The sequence below is a fragment of the Onychomys torridus genome, chromosome X (genome assembly GCF_903995425.1).
Source record: "Onychomys torridus chromosome X, mOncTor1.1, whole genome shotgun sequence".
NCBI classification, from domain to species: Eukaryota; Metazoa; Chordata; class Mammalia; order Rodentia; family Cricetidae; genus Onychomys; species Onychomys torridus.
The window spans coordinates 100099125-100105770 of record NC_050466.1 but is presented as its reverse complement, the minus strand read 5'-3'; positions in this window follow the sequence as shown (position 1 = coordinate 100105770).

The window sequence follows — 6646 nt, the reverse complement described above, 5'->3', positions numbered from 1 at the left end:
AAAATCATGGAATGGAAGAAGCAGAAAAAAACAACCTTATAAGTAACATCATGAAAAGGCTAGAGCCTTATATAGAAGAAATCAAAAGTAAAGTAGAGGAACAGATAAACAAAAAATGGGAAGAACGCTATAAAAACTAGAGGAAAGGACAATTAAAGCAGAAGAAAACAATAAGTCCTTGAAAGAAAATCATGAAAAAGCAATGAAACAGATGAGGGAAACAGTCCGAGACCTGAAGAGGGAAATAGTAAAAAAAATGAAGAAGACATGAGCAGAAGGATGTTGGAAATAGAAAATCTGAGTAAACAAACAGGAACTTCAAATGCAAGTATAACCAACAGAATGCAAGAGATGGAAGAGAGGATCTCTGGTGTTGAATACGGTAGAAGAAATAGATTCATCAGTCAAAGAAAACACTAAAACCAACAAAGTCATGACCCAAAATATCTAAGAAATTTGGGACACCATGAAAAGACCAAACCTATGAATAATAGGGATAGAGGAAGGAGAAGAATACCAACTCAAAGGCACAGAAAATATATTTAACAAGATCATAGAGGAAAACTTTCCCAACTTAAAGAAGGAAATGCCTATGAAGATACAAGAAGCCTATATAACACCAAACAGACTACACCCCCCAAAAAAGTCCCCTCGCCACATAATTATTAAACAACTAAATGTACAGAATAAAGAAAGAATATTAAGGGCAGCAAAGGAAAAAGGCCAAGTGACTTAAAAAGGCAAACCCATCAGGATAACACCCGATTTCTCAATGGAGAATTTGAAAGCCAGAAGGACCTGAACAGATATAATGCCTAGACTAATATGCCCAGCAAAACTTTCAATCATCATAGATGGAGTGACCAAGACATTCCAAGACAAAGCCAGATTTAAACAATACTTATCCACAAACCCAGCCATACAGAAAGCACTAGAAGGAAAATTCCAACCTAAGGAAGTCAGATACACCCTCAAAAACACAGGCAATAGATAACACCACAGCAGTAAACCTCAAAGAAGAGAAATACACACACACTACCACCAAAAAATAAAAATAATAACAGGAACGAACAATCACTGGTCAATAATATCCTTTAATATCAATGGACTTAATTCACCTATAAACAGACATAGACTAACAGAATGGATATGAAAACAGGACCCATATTACTGCTGCATACAAGAAACACGCCTCAAATTCAAAGACAGACACCTCCAAGGAATAAAAGACTGGGAAAAGACTTTCCAATCAAATGGTCTTAAGAAGAAAGCTGGTGTAGCCAACCTAATATCCAGCAAAATAGACTTCAAACTAAAATCAATCAAAAGAGATGATGAAGGACATTACATACTCACCACAGGAAAGATCCACCAAGATGAAGTTTCAATTCTGAACATTTATGCCCCAAACACAAGGGCACCCACATATGTAAAAGAAACATTACTAAAGCTTAAATCACATATAAAACCTCACACATTAATAGTGGGAGACTTCAACACCCCACTTTCACCTCTGGACAGATTGGCGAAATTGAAACTTAACAGAGACATAATGGTCTTAACTGATGTTATGACTCAAATGGACTTAATTGATATCTATAGAACATACCACCTGAACAACAAAGAATATACCTTCTTCTCAGCACCCCATAGAACCCTCTCTAAAATCGACCACATACTTGGCCACAAAGCAAATCTCAACAGATACAAAACAATTGGAATAACCTCCTGTGTTCTATCAGACCACCATGGCTTAAAGTTAGATTTCAACAACAACAAAAACTACAGAAAACGTACAATCTCATAGAAACTGAATAATGCTTAACACCAATGGGTTAAGGAAGAAATAAAGAAAGAAACTAAAGACTTCCTAGAGATCAATGAAAATGAATACACCACATACCCAAACTTAAGGGACACTGTGAAAGCAGTGCTAAGAGGGAAATCATAGTACTAAATGCCCACAAAAAGAAGTTGGAGAAATCACACTAGTGACTTAACACCCCAATTGAAAGCTCTAGAACAAGAAGAAGCAAACTCAGCCAGGAGGAACAGACGCCAAGAAATTATCAAATTGAGAGCTGAAATCAATAAAATAGAAATAAAGAGAACAATACAAAGGACTAATGAAACAAAGAGTTGGTTCTTTGAGAAGATCAACAAAATAGACAAGACCTTATCCAAACTAACCAAAAGACACAGAGAGAGCATCCAAATTAACAAAATCAGAAATGAAAAGGGGGACATAACAACAGACAATGAGGAAATCCAGAGAATCATCAAGTCATACTCCAAAAAACTCTACTCCACTAAACTGGAAAATCTAAAAGAAATGGATAATTTTCTGGATAGGTACCACATACCTAAGTTAAATCAAGACCAGATAAACCATTTAAGTAGTCCAATAACGCCTAAGGAAATAGAATCAGTCATTAAAAGTCTCCCAACCAAAAAAAGCCCAGGATCAGGTGGTTTCACTGCAGAATTCTACCAGATCTTAAAAGAAGACTTTATACCAATACTCCTTAAATTTTTCCACACAATAGAAGCAGAAGGAAAATTACCAAACTCCTTCTATGAGGCTACAATTACCCTGATTCCTAAACCATACAAAGATGCAACAAAGAAAGAGAATTACAGACAGATCTCCCTCATGAACATTGATGCAAAAGTACTCAATAAAATACTGGCAAACAGACTCCAAAAACACATCAAAACAATTATGTACCATGATCAAGTAGGCTTCATCCCAGGGATGCAAGGGTGGTTTAACATACAAAAGTCTGTCAATATAATACACCATATAAACAAACTCAAAGAAAAAAACCCACATAATCATCTCACTAGATGCAGAAAAGGCATTTGACAAAACCCAACACCCCTTCATGATAAAGGTCTTGGAGTAATCAGGAATATAGGGAACATACCTAAACATAATAAATGCAATCTACAGCAAGCCAACGGCCAACATCAAATTAAATGAAGAGAAACTCAAAGCAATACCACTAAAATTAGGAACAAGGCAAGGCTGTCCCCTCTCCCCATACTTATTCAATATAGTACTTGAAGGTCTAGCCAGAGCTATAAGACAACATAAGGAGATTAAGGGGATACAAATTGGAAAGGAAGAAGTCAAGCTTTCCCTATTTGCAGATAACATGATAGTATACATGAGTGACCCCAAAAATTCAACCAATGAACTGATACAGCTAATAAAAACCTTCAGCAACATTACAGGATACAAGATCAACTCAAAAAAAATCAGTAGCCCTCCTATATACAATAGACAAACAGGCTGAGAAGGAAATCAGAGATACACCACCCTTTACAATAGCCACAAATGATATTAAATACCTTGGGGTATCTCTAACTAAGCAAGTGAAGGAACTATTATGACAAGAACTTTAAGTCCCTGGCAAAAAGAAATTGAAGATATCAGAAAATGGAAAGTTCTCCCATGTTCATGGATAGGCAGGATTAACATAGTAAAAATGGCAATCTTACCAAAAGCAGTCTACAGATTCAATGCAATCCCCATCAAATTACCAACACTATTCTTCACTGACCTGGAAAGAATAATACTCAACTTCATATGGAAAAACAAAAAACCCAGGATAGCTAAAAGTATCTTGTACAATAAAGCAACCTCTCAATTTTTGACAAAGAAGCCAAAACTGTACAATGGAAAAAAGAAATCATCTTCAACAAATGGTGCTGGCATAACTGGATGTCAATGTGTAGAAGGCTGCAAATAGATCCATATCTGTCACTGTGCACAAAACATAAGTCCAAGTGGATCAAAGACCTCAACATAAATCTAGTTACTCTGAACCTGATAGAGGAGAAAGTAGGAAGTAGTCTTGAATGCATTGGTACTGGAGGTTACTTTCTAAATATAATACCAGTAGCACAGACACTGAGAGAAACAATCAATCAATGGGACCTGTTGAAACTGAGAAGCTTTTGTAGAGCAAAGGACAGGGTCAACAAGACAAAGCAACAGCCTACAGAATGGGAAAAGGTCTTCACCAACCCCATATCTGACAGAGGGCTGATATCCAGAATATATGAAGAACTCAAGAAATTAGACATCAAAATGCCCAACAGTCCAATTAAGAAATGGGCTATAGAACTAAACAGAGAATTCTCAACAGAGGAAGCTCAAATGGCTGAAAGACATTTAAGGAATTGCTCAACACCCCTAATTATCTGGGAAATGCAAATCAAAACGACTCTGAGATAATACCTTACACCTGTCAGAATGGCTAAGATCAAAAACACAGAAGACAGCTTATGCTGCAGTGGATGTGGAGCAAGGGGAACTCTCCTCCACTGCCGGTGAGAATGCAAGCTTGTACAGTCACTTTGGAAATCAATATGACACTTCCTTAGAAAATTGTGAATCCATCTCCCCCAAGACCCAGCTGTAGCACTCTTGGGCATATACCCAAGGAATGCTCAATCATACCACAAGGGCATTTGCTCAGCTATGTTCATATCAGGATTGTTTGTAATAGCCAGAACCTGGAAACAACCTAGATGCCCTTCAACTGAAGAATGAATAAAGAAAATATGGTACATATACACAATGGAGTACTACTCAGCAGAGAGAAACAATGACATCATGAGGTTTGCAGGCAAATGGATAGATCTAGAAAAAAATCATCCTGAGTGAGGTAACCCAGACTCAGAAGGACAAACATGGTATGTACTCATTCATAATAGGATACTAGATATAAAACAAAGATGACTAGATTGCTACACAACTCCAGGGAGGCTACCTAGCAAACAGGACCCTTGGAAAGACACAGGGATCGCCCAGTGACAGAGAAATGGATGAGATCTACTCATCAACCTCAACAACAGTGTGAGTAATGAAGGGCAAGTTTTGAGGGAAAGAAAGCTTAGGGGAGCAGGAGATCCCAGATGGATCAAGAACAGAAAGGGAGAACAAGGAATAACAGACCATGGTAAATGAAGACCACATGAGAACAGGAAGAAGCAAAGTGCTAGAGAGGTCCCCAGAAATCCACAATGATACATCCTCTGTAGACTGCTGGCAATGGTCGAGAGAAAGCCTGATCTGACCTAGTCTGGAGATCAGAAAGTCAAACACCTTAATGGTCGTGCTGGAACTCTGATCCAATAACTGATGGAAGTGGATGCAGAGATCCTCAGCCAGGCCCCAGGTAGAGCTCCAGGAGTCCAATTGTTGAGAAAGAGGAGGGACTGTATGAGTGTGAATTGTTGAGACCAAGATTTGAAAAGCACAGGGACAAATACCCAAACCAGTGGAAACACATGAATTATGAACCAAAAGCTGTGGAGCCCCCAACAGGATCAGGCCTCTGGATAAATGAGACAATTGAATAGCTTGAACTGTTTGGGAGGCGCCCAGGCTGTGGGACCCAGACCTATCCTTAGTGCATGAGCTGGCTGTTTGGAACCTTGGGCTTACACAGGGACACATGCTCAGCCTGGAAGGAAGGGACTGGACCTGCCTGGACTGAATCCATCAGGTTTAAATGAATCCCCAGGGGTGTCTTGGCCCTGTAGGAGAAGGGAATGGAGGGGAGGGGCTGGGGGGAAGGTGGGCGCGGTTGCAGGAGGGGTAGAGGGAGGATAGAGGAACCCATGGCTGATGTGTAAAATTAAAACACAAATATAATAAATAAAAAAGGAGAAAAAAGAAGGAAAAACTATATTTATAGTATGCCATTAGAAAACCTCTAATTTTTCACTCTCTCTTGTACCCATTGTATCTGAAGAGATGCTACCTTCAAACAGTGAAGGTCATGAACTTTGAAAAACTGAACAGAGTCAAGATTTTGTCTCTCCTATATAGGTTCTCTTCTTGATATACAATGGTCTAGGAAGTTAGCTAGAAGTAGGGAGAGTAAAAAGAGAAAAGAGATGAAGCAATAGAAGAACATAAGGAGAGAAACTGATTAGGGAATAAGGGAGGTTCACAAATTTAAGAAATAGCTGCTATATGTTCCCCTCACCTCCAAAATGTAAGCAAAAATAAATGTTATGTGGGACAGAAATATTATGCTGAGTTCATTCTCCCTCAACTTTGAAATTAATATATTTGTTATTTTAATAAAGAATTGTTAAGGCCAGGTATGGCAGTACATACCTGTAACCATAGTATTGAGAAGGATGAGACAAGATGACTTTGAGTTTAAGGCCAGTCTGGACTACATAGTGAGATCTATTTCAATATATAGAGGAAGGGAGAAAGACAACCAACCCATTGTTGTAGGCTTTGAAGATGGAAGGAAGGACCAAAAGTCAAGGAATATAGGCAGCCGCTAATATCTGGAGAAACTTGGGAAAAGATTGCTTCACATGAAATATAGCCACGCCTATATCTAGTTTTTAGTTCAGTGAGACACATTATCAGATTTCTGATCTGTAGAATTGTAAGAGACTAAATCTGGAATGAAAACCAAATAAATTTATGATAATTTGTTATAATACCATAGGACACTGACACAAATAACTAGTTAATTAGAAGAACTCATTTTTTGGAATCATTGAACTTTAATACTTTTAGGTATCCCACATAGGTAAAGAAGATATGCAAAATGCAGATTTAAAACTGGGAGTTAGTAGTGATGACAAAAATGGAATTGGGCCTGGA